We start from the raw sequence: 21,820 nt of genomic DNA, 5'->3' as shown, positions 1-21,820 counted from the left end.
TTTATTTATTTTTGGCTGTGTTGGGTCTTCGGTTCGTGCGAGGGCTTTCTCTAGTTGCGGCAAGCGGGGGCCACTCTTCATCGCGGTGCGGGGACCGCTCTTCATCGCGGTGCGCGGGCCTTTCACTACCGCGGCCCCTCCCGTTGCGGGGCACAGGCTCCAGACGCGCAGGCTCAATAGTTGTGGCTCACGGGCCCATCTGCTCCCTGGCATGTGGGATCCTCCCAGACCAGGGCTCGAACCCGTGTCCCCTGCATTAGCAGGCAGATTCTCAACCACTGCGCCACCAGGGAAGCCCGGAATTTTTAAACCTCTAATCTAGGGTAAGGGTGCGGCTTTCATTTTTACCTGCTGGCTTGGGTTCACAGCACCTTTTAAAGACTGCTTGCTTAACTACAGCTGCATACCATATCCCAGCTACAGAAAGTCTTTTCAATGTTTGCCAGTGTTGCTTCCATAATAGTAAACATCACACTTTAGGTGGGCAGGAGTTAGAGTTTTATTATCAGTCTAGGCAAGACCAAAAATTCAAAGCAAATTCAATTTTGCTTAAGGGAACATTGTAAGGTAACAATTCTTCGTATTACATGCCTCACAAGACCCATTTCAAACCATAGAGAATGACACCTTTATGTGTCACTGTCCCAAGAGACAAACAAATGTGAACAACTAAAACATTTAAAAAGTGCACCAAGCTTCGGAAGTCTCAAACAAAACTTGAATTTTCTGTACATACTCCTGCCAAATGAAGTTATTGCCTGTACACCACTCCTCTTGCAAAGTGGTCTTCTATTTCCTTTCATTTGACCTAGATAGGCTAGGAGACCTAGAGAAAGATCGGGACGGCTTGTGATTTCTCTCTTGGGACAGGGATCTCTCTTTTCTCCTATATCTAGAAAGGGACCTGCTCTGGCTGACGGAGAAGGCTCTCCATCTTGGAGATGTGTGGGAGGTGGAGGACTCCTCCTCCCATAATCATCTCGAGGGCGACGACCCCAAGAATGAGGCGGTCATGATTTCGACTTCTCTTTTCCCCATCCACAGGTCCACTCTTACTCGGCAGCCACATAGTGTTCTCCCATCTAGTTCTTGGACAGCATCAGCTGCATCTCGGGGATCTTCACATTCAACGAGAGCGAAGCCGGGAGGGTTTTTAGCACCCCACACACTTCAGAGTGGTCCATAATAGCCTAAAGCTCGTTCCAATTCAGCCTTGTTACCACTGTTTCCAAGATTCCCTACATAAACTTTACAGTCCAATGGACAGGAATCACGATGCAAGACCCTCGTGGCTCCTGGGTTTCACGGGCCACAGGGTGGTCCCGGGCCTCTAGAATCTGGCAGCTGAATCTGCTTACACAAGCTGTCCTGTGGGGATGCTTTTCCCCCTATGTGTCCAGCCCGGGGCCCTGCTGTCTTGGCCCAGCCTCCCGGGTGAGAGGGTGAACCCCGGCTCCCTGGAGCAGACACTCAGAGCCCTGGTGACCGGACTCACAGCTGATGGGGCTGGAGCGGCGGCTGGACACGTGTGGCCAGCCTGGTGGTGTTTGGCCCCGTCTGCAGTTCCAGTTCCAGCTGAGAAAGAGCCTCCCTGTGTTGTTTTCTCCTGGTTGTGTAAGGATCCCCGGTGTCATTTGACAGAAGTGTAGATGGTGTGTTCTTTCTCTCTTTTCTCCCTGCTTCCTCTCCTCCCTCTCTCCCTCCCTCTCTCCCTCCCTCTCTCCCTGTCCCTCTTTCCCTGTTCCACTCTCCCTCTCCCTCTTTCCCTCTCCCTCTCTCTCTCTCCCTCTCCTTCTCTCCATCTGTCTCTCCCTCTCTCCCTCCCTCTCTCCCTCTCCCTCTCTCTCTTTCCTCTCCCTCGCTCCCTCTCCCTCTCCCTCTTCCCTCTCCCTCTTCCCTCTCCCTCTCTCCCTCTGCCTCCTTCCTCTCCTTTTTTCATCTCCCTCTTCCCTCTCCTCTCTCCCTCTCCCTCTCTCTCTTTCCTCTCCCTCGTTCCCTCTCTCTCTCCCTCTTCCCTCTCCCTCTTCCCTCTCCCTCTCTCCCTCTGCCTCTTTCCTCTCCTTCTTTCATCTCCCTCTTCCCTCTCCTCTCTCCCTCTCTCCCTCCCTCTCCCTGTGCCTGTTTCCCTGTCCTTGTTTCCCTGTTCCGCTCTGCCTCTACCTCTTTCCCTCTCCCTCCCTCCCTCCTTCTCCCTCTCCCTCCACCTCCTTCCCTCTCTGGAGAGGGAAGGAGGTGGAGGGAGAGGGAGAGAGAGCAGGAGAGGGAGGGGGAGAGGGAGAGAACGGGGGGTAGAGGGAGAGAGGGATAGAAGGACGGAGGGAAAGACATCTCTCCCTCCGTCCCTCTATCCCTCTCTCCCTCCCTCTATCCCTCTCTGCCTCCCTCTCTCCCTCTCCCTCCCTCCATCACTTTCCCTCCTTCTCACTCTCCCTCCCTCTTCCTCTCCCTCTCTCCCTCCCAGAGAAGGAGAGACAGAGGGAGAGGGAGAGGGGGGAGAGAGGGACACGGAGAGGGAGGGAGGGAGGGAGACAGAGAGGGAAGCAGGCACCCTCTCTCCTTCTCCCTCTCCCTACCTCCTTCTCCGACTCCCCCTCTCCTTCGCTCCCTCCCTCTCCTCTTCCTCTGTCTCTCCCTCTCCCTCCCTCCCTCTAGGAAAGGAAGAGGAAGGGAGGGAGAGGGAGAGAGGGAGGGGGAGGGAGAGGGAGAGGGAGAGACGTCTTGCCCTCCTTCCCTCTCCCTCCCTTGCATTTTCCCTTCCTCTCTCCCTCCCTCTCCCTCTCCCTCCCTCTGTCTCTCCCTCTCCCTCCGTCTCTCCCTCTCCCTCACTCGCTCCCAGAGAGGGAGAGATGGAGGGAGAGGCAGAGACCAGAGAGACGGGGAGAGGGAGGGGGGAGAGAGGGAGAGGGAGAGGGAAGAGGGAGAGAGGGAGAGAAGGAGGAGAGAGGGAAAGAGAGGAAGGAAGAGACCTCGCTCTCCCTCTCTCCCTCTCTCCCCTCTCTCTCTCCCTCTCTCCCTGTCCCTTGTCTCTGCCTCTCCCTACATCTCTCCATCTCTGGGAGGGAGTAAGGGAGATGGAGAGATGGAGGGAGAGGGAGAGGGAGGAGAGGGAGAGGGATAGAGGGAGGGAGAGACGGATAGAGGGAGTGAGGGAGAGATATCTTTGTCTTTCCCTCCCTCCCTCTATCCCTCTATCCCACTCCCCCCTCTCTCTCCCTCACACCCCTCCTTCTCCTGCTCTCTGTCCTTCTTCTTGAAACTCCTTCCCTTCTCCCTCCTGGCCCTTTTAGGCCACTCAAGCAAGCAGGAAATGCCAATCAGCACTACAAAGAAGTCTCACTTCCCAGCGGTCAGAAGGGCCATCCTAAAAAGTGTAAAAACCAGAAATGCAGGACAGGCCAAGTAGAAAAGGGAGCCTTGTTAGGCTGATGGGTGGGATGTAAATTGCCAACGGCCACTCTGGAGAAGAGTATGGGGTTTCCTAAAAGATCTAAAAAACACAGCTAGAGAGCATAGGGCACTTCCACTCATGGGCGTATAAATTGGGAAAACTAAAAATCAACAAGACACAGGCACCCCAAAGTATAGGGCTGCTCTGCTTACAAGAACCTCCACTTCGGTACACCTTAGATATCCCAGGAAAGAGAAAAATGGATATAGAAGTTGCAGTACTTATGTACAATGGAATATCACTCAGCCATGAAATCAATGTCATAAGGCTAGTAGCAGCGTGATGAGTGGATTGAGGCACGAAGATTCTAAGTGAAATAAGTCACACGGAAAACAACACCTTTCAAAAGATATCACTTATAGAGGGAATGTAAAAATCGCTACAGATAAACTGAATTACAAAACGGAACAAACTCACACATTTAGAAAACACACTAGGGCTGCTTAACGGGAAAGCTGAGGTGGGGTGATGCATAAAACAAGGGTATGAAATTAACACAGATACCGTTCCATAAACCAAATATGTGATAGAGAAGACCTATTCCTTGCTCAATGAACTGGACTCAACACCCTCTATTCACCGCACAAGAATATATCTGACTAGTAAGAATCTTAAAACCTATGTATTGATATCTCTAAGTAAGAGAAGCAAGTGGGTGTAAAGCAGCATAAGCACAGCATTGAAAATCAGATAAACCCCATTATAAAAATAAATTCCAAAAAAATAAAGACAGTGAAAGAGAGAGACATACTTACAAAATTCGTTCGGGGGCTGTGATGCAACCTGGATTGACCATATCTAGACCCACAGCTGAATGAGACATAAGGCTGGACACTCACCGGGCTGCGAGGTTTGGTGAGGTTGGGTGCGCAAATGCAGACCCTTTAAAGTAATACTGCGTGGTACCCATTCCATGGGCCCAAAATCTCCAGGTTCAAGGGAATCTTCTTACAGCGAAAACATGCATAGGAAACCCAGAGGATGGTACACCGTGTGATCGGGAATGGTTTCTAAAACTCACCTCATTTCTCATCTCCTGGTGCTCTGGTTCGCCATTCCAGCTGCTTTCCTAACAATCTCCGCACTTGGAGTATCACCACCTTTAAGTTCCTGTTTCGTACAGGTTGCAATTTGTCCTGAGGATGAACGGGAAGAGGGGGAACCAATGAGAGACTAGCTCTAGCTATTCGGACAGGCGCTGCTCACTCTAGTTTCTCATCAGGAAGAAGAATTAACCATAGGCTCAGCCCGCTTCCCCGAACCAGAATAGGGCCTGAAGCAATCCTGCGGTTTTGCGGCCAGCTCCCAAAAAAGCGAGTTGAAAAATGGAGCTCAGGGGCACTACAATTCACAAACCTGCAGAGTTATAAATGATAACTATCGTCCAAAAATATATTGAGGGAAGGCAACAAAGAGGATTTGAAAGTAAGGCAGAATTGCAGGAAACAGATTTCAGGAGGTAGATTCGAATGTCCTTTAAAGCACATGAAAAGCGGCAAAACGTTGACAATGATGCCCTTGGCCAAAAAGGGCGTATGCGTTTTTTCCTGAATATATTCAGGAAAAAACGCATACACGCTTTTGGGCCAACCAAGCAAGCAGGAAATGCAAATCAGCGCTACAAAGAAGTCTCACTTCCCAGCGGTCAAAATGGCCATCCTAAAAAAGTGTAAAAACCAGAAATGCAGGACAGGCCAGGGAGAAATGGGAGCCTTGTTACGCTGATGGGCGGGATGTAAATTGCCAACGGCCACTCTGGAGAAGTGTATGGTGTTTCCCAAAACATCTAAAAAACACAGCTAGAGAGCATAGGGCACTTCCACTCATGGGCGTATAAATAGGGAAAACTAAATATCAACAAGACACAGGCACCCCAAAGTTTAGGGCTGCTTTGTTTACAAGAACCTCCACTTCGGTACACCTTAAATATCCCAGGAAAGAGAAAAATGTAATAAAGAAGTTGTGCTACTTATGTACAATGGAATATCACTCAGCCATGAAATCAATGTCATAAGGCTAGTAGCAGCATGATGAGTGGATTTAAGTACGATGATTCTAAGTGAAATAAGTCACACAGAAAAAGACACATCATAAGATATCACTTACAGAGGGCATGTAAAAATCGCTACACATTAACTGTATTACAAAACAGAAGAGAGTAACACATTTAGAAAACACACTATGGTTGCTTAACGGGAAAGGTGAGGTCGGGTGAGGCATAAAACAAGGGTTTGAAATTAGCACAGATACCGTTCCATAAACCAAATGTGTAATAGACAAGACCTACTCCTTGCTCAGTGAACTGGACTCAACTCCCCCTATTCATCGCACAAGAATATATCTGACTAGTAAGAATCTTAAAACCTATGTATTGACTTCTCTCTGTAAATGAATCAAGTGGGTGTAAAGCGGCATAAACACAGCAGTGAAAATCAGCTAAACCCCATTATAAAAATAAATATATTCAGAAAAAACGCATATGCCCTTTTTGGCCAATCAAACAAGCGGGCAATGCATATCCATACTACAAAGAAGTATCACTTCACATTCATCAAAAGGCCATCCTGGAAAAGTGTAGACAGCAAAAATGCTGGACAGGCCATGGAGAAGAGGGAGCTTTGTTTCGCTGATGACGGGGATGTAAATAGCCAAGGGCCACTCTGGAGAAGTCTATGGTGTTCCCTAAAACGTCTAAAATACAGAGCTACAGAGCATACATCTCTTCCACTCTTCGCCGCATATCTTGGGAAAACCAAAAATCTACAGGACACAGGCACCCCATACGTTTAGTGCTGCTCTGTTTAGAAATGCCTCGATTTGGGTACAACTTACATGTCCTTGGAAGCAATAAATGGATAACGAAGATGTGGTACTTCTGTACAATGGAACATTACTCTGCAATTAAATCAATGAAATAAGGCCAATTGCAGCAACTCGTGGAGACTGAGGTACGATCATTCTAAGTGACCTAAGTCAGACATAAAAAGAGACTTACCATAAGGTATCACTTATAGATAGTATCTAAAAATGGCTACACATGAACTCAATTACAAAACAGAAACAGTCACACATTTAGAAAACACACTTATGGCTGCTAAAGAAGAAAGGTGGGGTGGGGTGATGCATAAACCAGGAGGTTGAAATTAGCATAGATACAGTTCCATAAACAAAATAGGTATTCGACAGGACCTACTGTATAGCTCAACGAGCTGGACTCAGCACACTGTTGTCACCAGAATAGGATATATAAGACTGGTAAGAATCTGTAAAACAATTTATTGATGTCTCTCTTTAAGTGAATCAAGTGGATAGATGCAGAGCAGGAAGAAACACAGTATTGAAAATCAGCTATACCCCATTATAAAATTAAATAACAAGAACAAAAAAAAAAGACAGTGAGAGAGAGAGAAATTCTTACAAAATTTGTTCAAGGGCTGTGATGCAACCTGGACTGACCACATCTAGACACAGAGCTGGATGGGACCTAAGGCTCTACACTCGTTGGTCTGAGAGGCTTCGTGAGGATGGGACAGCAAATGCAACACTTTTAGAGTAATACTGCCTGGCCCCCATTCCATGGGTCCCATATCTCCAGGTGCAGGGGACCCTTCCTACAGCTAAAACATTCATGGGACATCCAGAGGATGGTACACCGTCTGATCGGGAAGAGTTTGGAAAAGTCACCCCATCTCCACTTATCCTGGTATTCGGGTTCCCCAGCTCCTTTCCTTAGAGTCTCCCCACTTTGGGAAGGCAGCACACTCAACAGCCAGTTTTTCACGGCTTGGAATTTTCTGGTGAAGAAGGGGAATGGGGGGATGGAATGAGACACAAGCCTTAGATGTTTGGACAGGCATATGCCACTCTAGTTTCCTAATCTGGAAGAAGAATTTCCCTATCCTTCAGGTGCCCCAGTAACCGGAATGGGTCTATAGAAATCCTGCCCCTTTGTGTCTGCTTCCCTAAACAACAAGTTGAAAACCGGTGCTCAGGGGCACTGCAATTCACAAACATACAGGGTTGTAATTGACACCTCTAATGGAGCCATTTCTTCAGCCAAGTATTCCTAAAGGCCTTGTAAGCAAGGCAGAATTGCAGGAAAGGAATTTCAAGAGGTAGTTTGCACTCGCCATTAAAGCACATGCAAAGCTGCTGAACATCGCCAATGATGCAGTTTGCCAAAAAGGCCGTCTGCGTTATTCCTTAATATATTCAGGAAAAACCCTTACTCCATTTTTGACCAACAAAACAGGTGGGCAATGTAAATTAATACTACAAAGAGATATCACTTCGCACCAGTCAGAATGGCCAACCTCACAAAGTGTAAAACCTGAAATGCAGGACAGGGTGTGCAGAAAAGGGAACCCTGACAAGCTGATGGTGGGAATGTAAATTGCTAACAGCCACTCTGGAGAAGTGGGTGGTGATTCCTTAAAAATCTAAAAACCAGAGCTTCAGAGCATATGGTGATACCACTCCTGGGCCTGTATCTTGGAAAAGACGTAAATTGACAGGACCCAGGCATTCCAAAATTTATGCAGTCCTGTTTACAAGAGCCTCTACTTGGAAGCTACCTAAAAGTCCTTGGAAGTTAGAATGGATAAAGAAATTATGGTAGATATGTACAATGGAATATTACTCAGCCATGAAATGAATGAAATAAGGCCATTTGCAGCCACTCGGAAGGACCTAGATACATTCATACTAAGTGTCATAAATCAGACAATGAAAAATATCATATGATATTACTTATCGGTGGAATCTAAAAATTGATAGAAAGGTACTATCTTACAACACAGAAACAGAGTCCCAGACTTAGAACACAAACTTATGGTTACCAAACTGGAAAGGTGTGTTGGAGGCATAAATCATGAGGTTGGAGTTAGTATATACATATTTACAGAGAGAAAACTTGTAATCAACATGGACCCGCTGTAGAGCACTTGGAACTCTTCTCAACACCCTTTAGTAACCTCAACGGGAAAATAATTCTAAAAAGAATATATAGTCATCTCTGTCTAAATGCATCATGTTGGTGTATGTCAAAAATGAACACAATATGGTAAATCAACTATACTCCATTATAAATTTAAAATTAAATTACAGAAAAGAAAAATGATCACTAAATTCGTTTAGTCACGGTGAACGTGCTAGTGTCACATCCCTGGACACAGACCCAATTTGGTCCCAAGACTGGACTGTTGTGGGCCTGAGGACCTCGGGAGGATATGCCAGCTAATTCACCCCCCTTGAACATGTAGTACCTGGTCCCCTCTGCATGGGATCACAATCTCCAGATCTAAGTGTGCCCTCATACTACTAAATCAACCCTCTGACACCCAAAGGATGGTGGACTCTCTGGGCTGGATGACACTTGGAAAATCACCTGGTCTCAACATATCCTGGTGTTTGGGTTCCGACCTCCAGACTTCTTCATTCGGGTCATCCCACTCTGCAAGACAGCACCCTCAACAGGTGATTTTGCAGGGGTTTGTATTTGTTCGGGGGATGAAGGGTAAGGGGGAAGAAGGAATGGGACAGAAGCCCTTACATGTTTGGTCAGGCACATTCCACTCTAATTTAAAACCCAGGAACAGGACTTTCCCTACATCTAAGGTTGTGTCAGCAACCAGACAGGGACAGTAGAAATCCTGCCACCTTCTGTTTCCCATAACAACAACTCTAAAAACTGGACCTTATAGGCACTTCATATTCACAATGCCTGGGGAGCTGTAAATGACAACAGCCCTCAAAAAATGTCTTAGGGTAGGTAATCGAAATAGACTTCAAAACAAGGCAACCTTTCAATAACCCTTTTTCAAGGGGTAAATTTTACTCACACTGTTCAAAAAAAAAGCACATATGAAGATGCTCACCATTGCTTTATGTTAGACAAATGCAAATCAGATGTACAAAGAAGTATCACCTGGAACCACTCAGAATAGCCATCATCACAATGTCTACAAACACAAAATGCTTCAGATGGTGTGGGAAAAAGAGAAACCTACTACTTATTATTATTTTTTTTAATCTGCGTTGGGTCTTCATTGCTGCATGCGGCTTCTCTCTAGCTGCAGCAAGCGGGGGCTACTCATCGTTGTGGTACAAAGCCTTCTCTTTGCGGTGGCTTCTCTTGTTGTGGAGCACAGGCTCTAGGCACACAGGCTTCAGTAGTTGTGGCTCGTGGGCTCTAGAGTGCAGACTCAGTAGTTGTGGTGCACGGGCTTACTTGTTCTGTGACATGTGAGGTCTTCCCGGGCCAGGGCTCGAACCTGTGACCCCTGAAATGGCAGGCAGATTCTTAACCACTGCGCCACCAATACTATGCTATTGGTGGCAATGCCAATTGGTAATAGCCACTATGGAGCACAGAATGGAGGTTACCAGAGTAAGGGGAGGCGGCAGGGATAAATTGGAAATTGGGATTGACGTATACACACCACTATATATAAAAGAGAAAACAAATAAGGGCTTACTGTATAGCACAGGGAACTCTACTCAATACTCTGTAATGACCTGTATGGGAAAGGAATCCAAAAAGGATTGGATATATGTATAACTGCTTCACTGTGCTGTGCAGCAGAAAGTAACACAACATTGTAAATCAACTCTTCTCCAAAAAAACTGAAATTGAAATGAAATGAAATAAAATAAAATAGAGCTACCAGATGATCCCGCAAGTTCACTCCTGTGCGCATATCTGGAGGAAAGCATAAATCGAAAAGACACATCTTCCCCAATGTTCACTGCAACACTCTTTACAATAGCGAAGACATGGAAGCAACCAAAATGTCCATCAACGTATGAATATAGGTAAAGAATATGTGATACATATATATAATGGAATATGACTCAGCCATAAAATAGAAGAAAATAATGCCAATTGCAGTCACATGGATGGACCTAGAGATGATTGTACTAAGTGAAGTAAGTCAGACAGAGTAAGACAAATATTGTATGATATCACTTCTAGGTGGAACCTAAAAATTGATACAAATGAACTAACTTGCAAAACAGAGGCAGACTCACAGACTTGGAAAACAAACTTATGGTTACCAAAGGGGAAAGGTGGGGGGTAGGGATAAATCAGGAACTTGGGGTAAACATACGAATACTACTATATATAACATAGATAAGCAACAAGGACCTACTGTATAGCACAAGGAACTCTACTCAATATTCTGAGAATACCTTTATCAGAAAAGAATCTGAAAAAGAATGAATATATGCATATGTGTAACTGAATCACTTGCTGTGCAGCTGAAATGAACACAACATTGTAAATCAACTATACTCCAATAAAATTTAAATTACAAAATAAAGAAAATCACCTATATTTCAAAAGAAAATAAGAATCCCCATCTATTTTTATGGCTTGATAGTTTACTTTTTTAGTGCTCAATATTATCCCATTCCCAGAATATATTAATACTATATCATTTCATTCACCTATTGGAGGACACCTTAGTTTCATTCACATTTTGGCAGTATTGAATTAGGTGCTATAAATATCCATATGCAGGTTTTCATCTGGAAGTATGTTTTAAACTACTTTCAGTAAATATCCATGAGAACACTTGCCGGATTGTACAGTAAGGGAATGTTCAATATTATAGCAAGTGTCAATCAGACTACCAAAGTAGCTGTATTATTTTTCATTTCCACCAATAACAAATGACATTTCCTATTGTTCCACATCTCCTACAGAATTTGTTCTTGTCATTGTTCACATTTTAGCCATTCTAAGTGTTACGTAGTGGTATGTAATTGTATTTTTAATTTGCTTTTTCATGGCAGCATGTAATCTGGATTATTCTTCTGTATACTTATATGCATAGTGTCTATTTTCTTTGGTGAGGTGTCCATAAAGTATATTGGTCCACATTTTATTTAGGTTGCTTTCATTTTTTTCTACCCAATCTGTATTTGTTTTATTTATTTTCGTGCCTTATTGCATTAGCAAGGACTTGAAGTAAAATATGGAAAAGGAGCCATGAAAGAGGACATCCTTGCTTTTACCTGAACTTAGTGGAAAAGCTTCATGTTTTTGACCATTAATCATGATGTAAGATAAAAGTTTCCTGTAAATCTTTGTTATCAACTTGAGAAAGCTCCAGTCTATTTCTTTAACTGAGAGTTTTTATGAAGAATGGGTGTTAGATTTTTTCAAAGGGCGTCTGAATCTACTGATATGCTAATGATTGTCTTTAGGGTGTTGATATGATGGATATAATTATTTGATTTTAGAATGTTGAACCAGCCTTGCATACCTGGGATTATTCTCTCTCATTCATGATATAAAATTCTCTCAAAATATTGTTGGATTCGATTTGGTAATATTTTGTTGAGGATTTTTGCACTGATGTTCCTGAGAGATATTGGTCAGTTTTCTTTACTATTCGTATGTTCCTCTAAGTTTGGATGTTGTGGATTTAGTGTCAGACATTCATTTGGGGAGATTCTCAGTCATTTTTAGAAAATATTTTTGGTTCTTTGTTATCTTTATCCTCCTCCTGCTATACCCATTATGTATAGGTCGCAGCATTTTTCATTGTTCCACAATTATTGATTACTCTGTTCTGTTGATTTCTTTCCTGCCCATTTTCTCTTTTCTTTTGAGATTTAAAGGTTTCTCTTGATATTTCTTCAAGCTCACAGATATTTCTCCTCAGCCAGCTCTTTGACTGCTAAAACAAAATATGAGAGACTTGGTATTTTATAAACAACAGAATATTTTTGTTTTCTCATAATTGCTGAGGCTGAAAAGTTCAAGAACAAATTACCAGGGGCTTTCCTGGTGGTGCAGTGGTTAAGAATCTGCCTACCAATAAAGGGGACAAGAGTTCGAGCCATGGTCCGGGGAGATTCCACATGCCATGGAACAACTAAGCCCGTGCACCACAAATACTGAGCCTGTGCTCTAGAGCCCACAGGCCACAACTACTGAGCCCGTGAGCCACAACTACTGAAACCCGTACGCCTAGAGCCTGTGCTCCGCAACAAGAGAAGCCACCCAATGAGAAGCCCGCACACCGCAACAAAGACCCAACACAGCCAAAAAATTAATTAATTAATTATCTAATTAATTTTTTAAAAAAAGAACAAGTTGCCAGCTGACTTAGTGTGTGGCGAGCGACCAATTTCTGGTTCATAATATGGGTCTTCTCGCTCGGCAATGAAATCATGGAATGGGCATAAGATCTTCTGTGTGCTACATTTATTAGGTCACTAAGCCCATGTTTGAGGTCTCTGGCCTCATGACCTAATCACCTCCCAAAAACTCCACCTCCTAATACCATCAACATGGGAGCTAGGTTTCAAAATTTTAAAATTAGAGGTACAAATTGTTTACACCATAACAGGGACCACAGAGTTAACTGACTTTTCCTTTCATGTTAAAGGTTTGCACATTTATATTTATTATATAATCCCCAAACCCTTGTTTTTTTTTAAGATTCTTTTTCCATACATGCCAGTACAGACCATTGAGTAGAGTTCCCTGTGCTATAAAGCAGGTCTTTATCAATACTTATCTATTTTATATATAGTAGTGTGTATATGTCAGTCCCAATCTCCCAATTTATCCCTTCCCCACTTATTCCCTGGTAACCATAAGTTTGTTTCCTATATCCATGACTCTATTTCTGTTGAGTAAATAAGTTCATTTGTACCTCTTTTTTCTTTTTTAGATTCCTCATATAAGCAATATCATATGATATCTGTCTTTGTGTGTCTGAGTTGCTTCACTCAGTATAACAATCTCTAGGTCCATCCATGTTGTTACAAAACCCTTAATTGTTAAGCATAACTCTCAATTTTTTCCAGTATCATCAGCAATTCTTTCTGGCAGACACGTGATAACACTTTAAACAGGGATATTGAGACCAAGGCTCCTGACCTGCAAACAAACAAAACATTATTCATATAGTGAAAACTTTGCACATAAAAGGATGAAAGCACTTGGTCTAAATCCCTTTGCACCCACTGCTGACAGAGGGCAGAGGAGTTTGATTCACTAATCTTCCTTATGTGCACTTCTTCCTAATGGGATATTCCATGTAAAACTTATAAGAAGCGGGAATGCATCATGGAACACACCAATCTCTACTACAGATTCTGAAGCAGCAAAAAAACAAAACATGATGAATCCATCCAAAGGGTTCTGTCCACATTGTTACAATAGCTTCCCTCGCACTGTGAACCCTTTTCAAACCCTATCACTTGAACCTATTTTTATTTTTTTCAACAAAAATAATGTTAATCTGCAGTCAGACACTCCAGTAATATTACACTATCCCTTGTGCAAGTATGTAGGGATTTGAGGAGCTATGGGAGGCCATCATGAGAGGTTGCCTAGAGTAATTAGGACATTTCATTTAATGTTGGCTCTTCTCCCTAAGATGTCTGCTGTCCTCTTCTTTTTGTAGCTACTAGCATTGAGAAAGTGACCAAGATAAGGCCCTTCTCTTTTACTGCCCATGAACACAGCTGTGATTAACCCCACAGAACTTGGTGCTTCCAGAATCCCCTGTACCTACTGACCCTCCATGAATGGCATGACATAGGTAAGAATGGTGACGTGTATCCTTGTATAGAGTATGCTATAAAATTTTCGACTCTTCCCTTCTTCATAATTCCAAAGAATAGATTTCTTTGGATTTCTGCTTAATGCTGCTGGAGTTGGCACATAAGTTGAGGGAGGTATCAGGGCACACCAGAAGAGAGGGTAACTGCACAGAAAATACAAGCAGGTACATTTCTGTGTAGTTTCAAGCAGCTTATTTGCTATATCAACCATGGTGACATGTTGACCCTTCCTCTTTCTACTAGTAGTACAACAAACATAAAGGATATTTAGGCTGCTTGTTTTATCCCCACCTCTCACAATTGATCTGCATTAACATATAGGACAATGAAGGGCCCTTTCTACCATCTTAACCAATATTTGAGAACTAGAAAATGTCCAGATTTTTCTGGGGATTATTTTCATATTCCCCAATCAGGCCTATGAAGGAATCTTACCTATTGTGTTTAATGAAGTCATATCTCTGACAACATTCCTTCATCAACAAAACTGGAAAGAAATTTGAAGGGTCTTCGATTTTACCATATTTGAAATAACAATATTTTAGCCTGACACGTTTTTGGATTTTAGAAAAAAATATTTTAAAGGAGACAAAAAATCATTTTTATGGCACAAAAAGACAGCAATAGTTTTATATTTTTATCTGTTCCACTTGCACACAAGTGTCTCATGGGGTTATGTAAAGCACTCCTGTTGGGTGCTGTGCATGGTGCAAGTATGGATTAAAGCTTAGGAATCTTAAGCTTCAGTCACCTGAAACATTTAAATTAGGATGCAAGCAATCCTGTCCAACATTTGAACAGAGCAAGACACTCTCTTTATTTTCTTTGTCAGGTAATTAATCTGTCTTTTCCCCAAGGAGAGAAACAACTGGCATCTTCCACCAATGTGTTGTACAAAAATCTTTGAACAGAGAGTGCAAGCAGAGGCTGATACAAGATGTGAAAAAAAAGAGAGACCCTTGTGGCATTTTCTCCTAACTTATTGCAATCTCCAATTTAAAATGTGGGAATAATCAATCTTCTGAGGAAAAAGGCCCAAGGAAGGTTTTTGCTTCTGTGGAATAATGGGATTGCTAAAGATTTCAGGAGGCAAGACGAATTACTGAGAATGACCATGAGAAATGAGAGAAAAGTCAGATCCATGGATGAAGTGATGTTTACCACTGTGAATCAATGAGAAGTAGGAGCAAATGAAAAGAAAACTGAATACAACATTTTCTGAATAAATGTAACCTTTCAGCTGTCATAGAAAAATTAATACTATGATACAACATATTTAGTTGAGAAAGTTAACTTAATTTTAAAGCTTAATAATTAGATTTATTAAAGAAACGAAAACATATTTGTGGTTTAGAATAAATAATGTGTTCTGCTACAGAGAAGAAGACTACATAAATAAATAGAAATAAGACTAAATAAATAAATAAAGAAGAAAATAACAAATTAGATGTTATTAACATTAAAAACTGACACTCATCTAAAGAAAGAGAAGGAGAGACAGAAAGAGAGAAGAACTCATATCAAGCATATATTAAAAACTCTTAAATAAAAAGTCTTCAGATGTTAAAAAAAAAGAAGTCTTCAATAAGAAGATAATGGAATAGCAAAATGGGGAAAATATACCAAAAGATACTTCAAAAAAGAGAGTACAGAATGTTAAGTAAACATATCAAAAGATGCTTGGCTTCTTAGTGTCAATTAAATGCAAAAACGTGATACCTGGAATTATCACTCACCAACCAGAAAGTTCAAATGAAAATGACAAGTATTATCAAGTTTGACAAGAATGTGTATAATCCTTGAATCTCATTCATTGCTGCTGAGGATGAAAAATCATACAAATGTTTTGAAAATATTTAGAAATATCTAAAAAGATAAACACAAGAAAGCTATGACTCGAAAATTTTACTACTACATGTATACTGAACAATAATTTATACACACACCACCAAAGCTCAAGTTCTAGAATTTATATACCAGTGCTGTTCTCAATAGACACAAACTGAAAATCACTCATATTGTAATACACATTGGAATAAATTAATTAATAGTTAAATATTTACACTATGGAATCCTATGCATCAGTGGCAATGCATGATCACAACAACAGGCAACCATATAGGCATATTCACAAACAACATAAAATAAAAAAGCCCAATCCAAAAGTGATTTTACTGTGCCATAACATTTATATAAAATACAAAATACAGGTAAAGTTATCTTTTTGTTAGATACCAGAACAATATTAAACCTTAAGGGGAGTCACTAGAATGGGACCAGGGGACCTCTGAGTATCTGGCAATTTTCTGTGTCTTTATCTAGAAGCTATGTATAGAGTGTATTCAGATGCTGAATTTTCTGAAATTTGTCATTTCCTTACAAACCATGCATGTTTTTAGTTGTTTTTTATACATAACAAAAAGTAAAAAAGATAGACTAGGGAAGGGAATTATATTAGCACTTTAATATCCATGCTTTTCAAGGTGGAAGTGAAAGGTATTAAATACTTGACATTGTGATTACTTCTTAAATGTAAGGTGAAACTTTGAGGTTAATAAATAAGACATACTTCTTCATATATAATCCTCAAAGAGGAGGGGTAGAAAGGAGTATTATTTTTTTTCTTTAATAAAGAATCGTTAAGATAGAAAATAATGAAAACAGACTAGGTTAAAAAAGAGCACACTGGACTTCCCTGGTGGCACAGTGGGTAAGAATTTGCCTGCCAATGCAGGGAACAGTGGTTCACTCCCTGGTCTGTGAAGATCCCACATGCCACAGAGCAACTAAGCCTGTGTGCCACAACTACTGAGCCTGTGCTCTAGAGCCTGCAAGCAACAACTATTGAGCCTGCATGACACAACTACTGGAGCCCATGCACCTAGAGCCCATACTCCACAACAAGAGAAACCACCGCAAGGAGAAACCCACGCACCACAACGATGAGTAACCCCTGCTTGACACAACTAGAGAAACCCTGTGCAGCAACGAAGACCCAACGCAACCAAAAATAAATAAAATTAAATCTTTTGACTTCTGAGATGACTCACTCACGTGGCTGTAGGTAAGAGGCCTCAGTTCCTTGCCACATGGATCTCTCCTTAGGGCTGCTTGAGTGTCCTCATGACATGGCAGCTGGCTTACCCCAGGATGAGTGATCTAGCAGAAACCAAAGCAGAAGCTGCAATGTCTTTTATAACTTTGGAAGCTGCACTTTGTCATTTCTGCAATTTCTTATTAGTTAAACAGTCAACCCTTTTCAAGTGCGAGGAGCCACACAGGTACATGAAGACTGGGAGATAATTAGGGGATAATTAGGGCCATCTTGGAGGTTGGCTACCAAAGTGGCTGACAAGCCGAAGTCTGAATTTTGTTTTCTTCACTTCTGGAGAGAAAATGGTCAGTGATTCTCATTGGTGGTCTTTGAGATGTACCAAAGCTACCTCTTGCTCTCACCCCCAGCCGTGTGGCTGACAGGGTCTTGGTACTCCAGCCAGGTGTCAAGCCTGTGCCTCTGAGGTGGGAGAGCCGAGTTCAGGATATTGGTCTACCAGAGACCTCCGGCACCTTGTAATATCAAACGGCGAAAGCTCTCCCAGAGGTACCCTTCTCAATGCTAAGACCCAGCTCCACTCAGAGACCAGCAAGATCCAGTGCTGGACGTCCCATGCCAAACAACTAGCAAGACAGGAATGCAGGCCCACCCATTAGCAGAGAGGCTGCCTAAAATCATAATAAGGTCACAGACACCCCCAAACACACCACCAGATGCGGACCTGTCCACCAGAAAGACAAGATCCAGACACACCCACCAGAACACAGGCACCAGTCTCCTCCATCAGAAAGCCTAAACAACCCACTGAACCAATCTTAGCCACTGGGGGCAGACACCAAAAACAAAGGGAACTATGAATCTGCAGCCTCCGAAAAGGAGACCCCAAACACAGTCCCCAAAGCCAAATGAGAAGACACAGAAACACACAGCAGATGAAGGAGCAAGGTAAAAACCCACCAGATCAAACAAATGTGGAGGAAATAGGCAGTCTACCTGAAAAAGAATTCAGAGTAATGATAATAAAGATGATCCCAAATCTTGGAACTGGAATGGAGAATAGACAAGAAACCTTTAACAAGGACCTCGAAGAACTAAAGAGCAAACAAACAATGATGAACAGCACAATAAATGGAATTAAAAATTCTCTAGAAGGAAACAATAGTAGAATAACTGAGGCAGAAGAATGGATAAATGACCTGGAAGATAAAATAGTGGAAATAACTACTGCAGAGCAGAAAAAAGAAAAAAGAATGAAAAGAATTGAGGACAATCTGAGACACCTCTGGGACAACATTAAATGCACCAACATTCGAATATAGGGGTCCAAGAAGTAGAAGAGAAAAACAAAGACACTGAGAAAATATTAAAAGAGATTATAGTTGAAAACTTCCCTAATATGGGAAAGGAAATCATTAATCAAGTCCAGGAAGGGCAGAGAGTCCCATACAAGATAAACCCAAGGAGAAACATGCCAAAACATATATTAATCAAACTATCAAAAATTAAATACAAACAAAAATTATTAAAAGCAGCAAGGGAAAAACAACAAATAACATACAAGGGAATCCCCATAAGGTTAACAGCTGATCTTTCAGCAGAAACTCTGCAAGCCAGAAGGGACTGGCAGGACATATTTAAAGTGATGAAAGGGGAAAAGCTACAACCAAGATTACTCGACCCACCAAGGATCTCGTTCAGATTCGACAGAGAGATTAAAACCTTTACAGACAAGCAAAAGCTAAGAGAATTCAGCACCACCAAACCTGCTTTACAACAAATGCTAAAGGAACTTCTCTAGGCAGGAAACACAAGAGAAGGAAAAGACCTACAATAACAAACCCACAACAATTAAGAAAATGGTAATAAGAACATACATATCAATAATTACCTTAAATGTAAATGGATTAAATGCTCCAACCAAAAGACATAGACTGGCTGAATGGCTCTGAAAACACGACCGGTATATATGTGGTCTACAAGAGACCCACTTCAGACCTAGGGACACATACAGACGGAAAGTGAGGGGATGGAATAAGATATTCCATGCAAATGGAAATCAAAAGAAAGCTAGAGTAGCAATTCTCATATCAGACAAAAAAGACTTTAAAATAAAGACTATTACAGGAGATAAAGAAGGACACTACATAATGATCAAGGGATCAATCCAAGAAGAAGATATAACAATTGTACATATTTATGCACCCAACATAGGAGCACCTCAATACATAAGGCAAATGCTAACAGCCATAAAAGGGGACATTGACAGTAACACAATCATAGTAGGGGACTTTAGCACCCCTCTTTCACCAATGAACAGATCATCCAAAATGAAAATAAATAAGGAAACACAAGCTTTAAATGATGCATTAAACAAGATGGACTTAATTGATATTTATAGGACATTCCACCCAAAAACAACAGAATACACATTTTTCTCAAGTGCTCATGGAACATTCTCCAGGATAGATCATATCTTGGGTCACAAATCAAGCCTTGGTAAATTTAAGAAAATTGAAATTGTATCAAGTATCTTTTCCGACCACAACGCTATCAGACTAGATATCAATTACAGGAAAAAATCTGTAAAAAAATACAAACACATGGACGTTAAACAATACGCTACTTAATAACCAAGACATCACTGAAGAAATCAAAGAGGAAATAAAAAAATACCTAGAAACAAATGACAATGAAAACATGAAGACCCAAAACCTATGGGATGCAGCAAAAGCAGTTCTAAGAGGGAAGTTTATAGCAATACAATCCTACCTCAAGAAACAAGAAACATCTTAAATAAACAAGTTAACCTTACACCTAAAGCAATTAGAGAAAGAAAGGAAAAAAAACCCCAAAGTCAGCAGAGGAAAGAAATCATAAACATCAGATCAGAAATAAATGAAAAAGAAATGAAGGAAACAACAGCAAAGATCAAAAAAACTAAAAGCTGGTTCTTTGAGAAGATAAACAAAATTGATAAACCATTAGCCAGACTCATCAAGAAAAAAAGGGAGAAGACTCAAATCAATAGAATTACAAATGAAAAAGGAGAAGTAACAACTGACACGGCAGAAATACAAAGGATCATGAGAGATTACTGCAAGCAACTATATGCCAATAAAATGGACAACCTCGAAGAAATGGACAAATTCTTAGAAAAGCACAACCTTCCAAGACTGAACCAGGAAGAAATAGAAACTATAAACAAACCAATCCCAAGCACTGAAATTGAGACTGTGATTAAAAATCTTCCAACAAACAAAAGCCCAGGACCAGATGGCTTCACAGGCAAATTCTATCAAACATTTAGAGAAGAGTTAACACGTATCCTTCTCAAACTCTTCCAAAATATAGCAGAGGGAGGAACTCTCCCAAACTTATTCTATGAGACCACCATCTCCCTGACACCAAAACCAGACAAAGATGTCACAAAGAAAGAAAACTACAGGCCAATATCACTGATGAAAATAGCTGCAAAAATCCACGGCACAATACTAGCAAACAGAATCCAACAGCACCTTAAAAGGATCATACACCATGATCAAGTGGGGTTTATCCCAGAGATGCAAGGATTCTTCAATACATGCAAATCAATGTGATACACCATATTAAAAAGCTGAAGGATAAAACCATATGGTCATCTCAATAGATGCAGAAAATGCTTTCGACAATATTAAACACCCATTTATGATAAAAACCCTCCAGAAAGTAGGCATAGAGGGAACTTTCCTCAACATAATAAAGGCCATATATGACAAACCCACAGCCAGCATCGTTCTCAATGGTGAAAAAGTGAAACCATTTCCACCAAGATCAGGGACAAGACAAGATTGCCCACTCTCACCACTATTATTCCACACACTTTTGGAATTTTTAGCTACAGCAATCAGAGAAGAAAAAGAAATAAAAGGAATCCAAATCGGAAAAGAAGAAGTTAAGCTCTCACTGTTTGCAGATGACATGATACTATATATAGAGAATCCTAAAGATGCTACCAGAAACCTACTAGAGTTAATCAATGAATCTGGTAAGGTTGCAGGATACAAAATTAATGTACAGATATCTCTTTAATTCCTATACATTAAAGATGAAAAATCTGAAAGAGAAATTCAGGAAACACTCCCATTTACCACTGCAACAAAAAGAATAAAATACCTAGGAATAAACCTACCTAAGGAGACAAAAGACGTTTATTCAACAAACTATAAGACACTGATGAAAGAAATCAAAGATGACACAAACAGATACAGAGATATACCATGTTCTTGGATTGGAAGAATCAACATTGTGAAAATGACTCTACTGCCCAAAGCAATCTACAGATTCAATGCAATCCCTATCAAACTACCAATGGAATTTTTCAGAGAACTAGAACAAAAAAATTTCACAATTTGTATGGAAACACAAAAGACCCTGAACAGCCAAAGCAATCTTGAGAAGAAAAACAGAGCTGGAGGAATCAGGCTCCCTGACTTCAGACAATACTACAAAGCTACAGTAGCCAAGACAGTATGGTACTGGCACAAAACAGAAATATAGATCAATGGAACAGGAGTGAAAGCCCAGACATAAACCCATACACATATGGTCACCTTATTTTTGATAAAGGAGGCAAGAATATACAATGGAGAAATCACAGCCTCTTCAATAAGTGGTGCTGGGAAAACTGGACAGCTACAGGTAAAAGAATGAAATTAGAAGACTCCCTAACACCACACACAAAAATAAACTCA

The 21,820-nt window shown here is 41.4% G+C and overlaps 1 pseudogene; it reads right to left on the bottom strand.

The window, feature by feature from the left end:
* Positions 1–595: 595 nt before the first annotated feature.
* Positions 596–1,302, bottom strand: LOC130709235 (serine/arginine-rich splicing factor 3-like; annotated as a pseudogene).
* Between the last annotated feature and the right edge of the window lie 20,518 nt (positions 1,303–21,820).

Source organism: Balaenoptera acutorostrata, chromosome 1 (assembly GCF_949987535.1).
Source record: "Balaenoptera acutorostrata chromosome 1, mBalAcu1.1, whole genome shotgun sequence".
NCBI lineage: Eukaryota > Metazoa > Chordata > Mammalia > Artiodactyla > Balaenopteridae > Balaenoptera > Balaenoptera acutorostrata.
The sequence above is the reverse complement of the archived record's forward strand: the minus strand, read 5'-3'. Positions and strand labels throughout refer to the sequence as shown.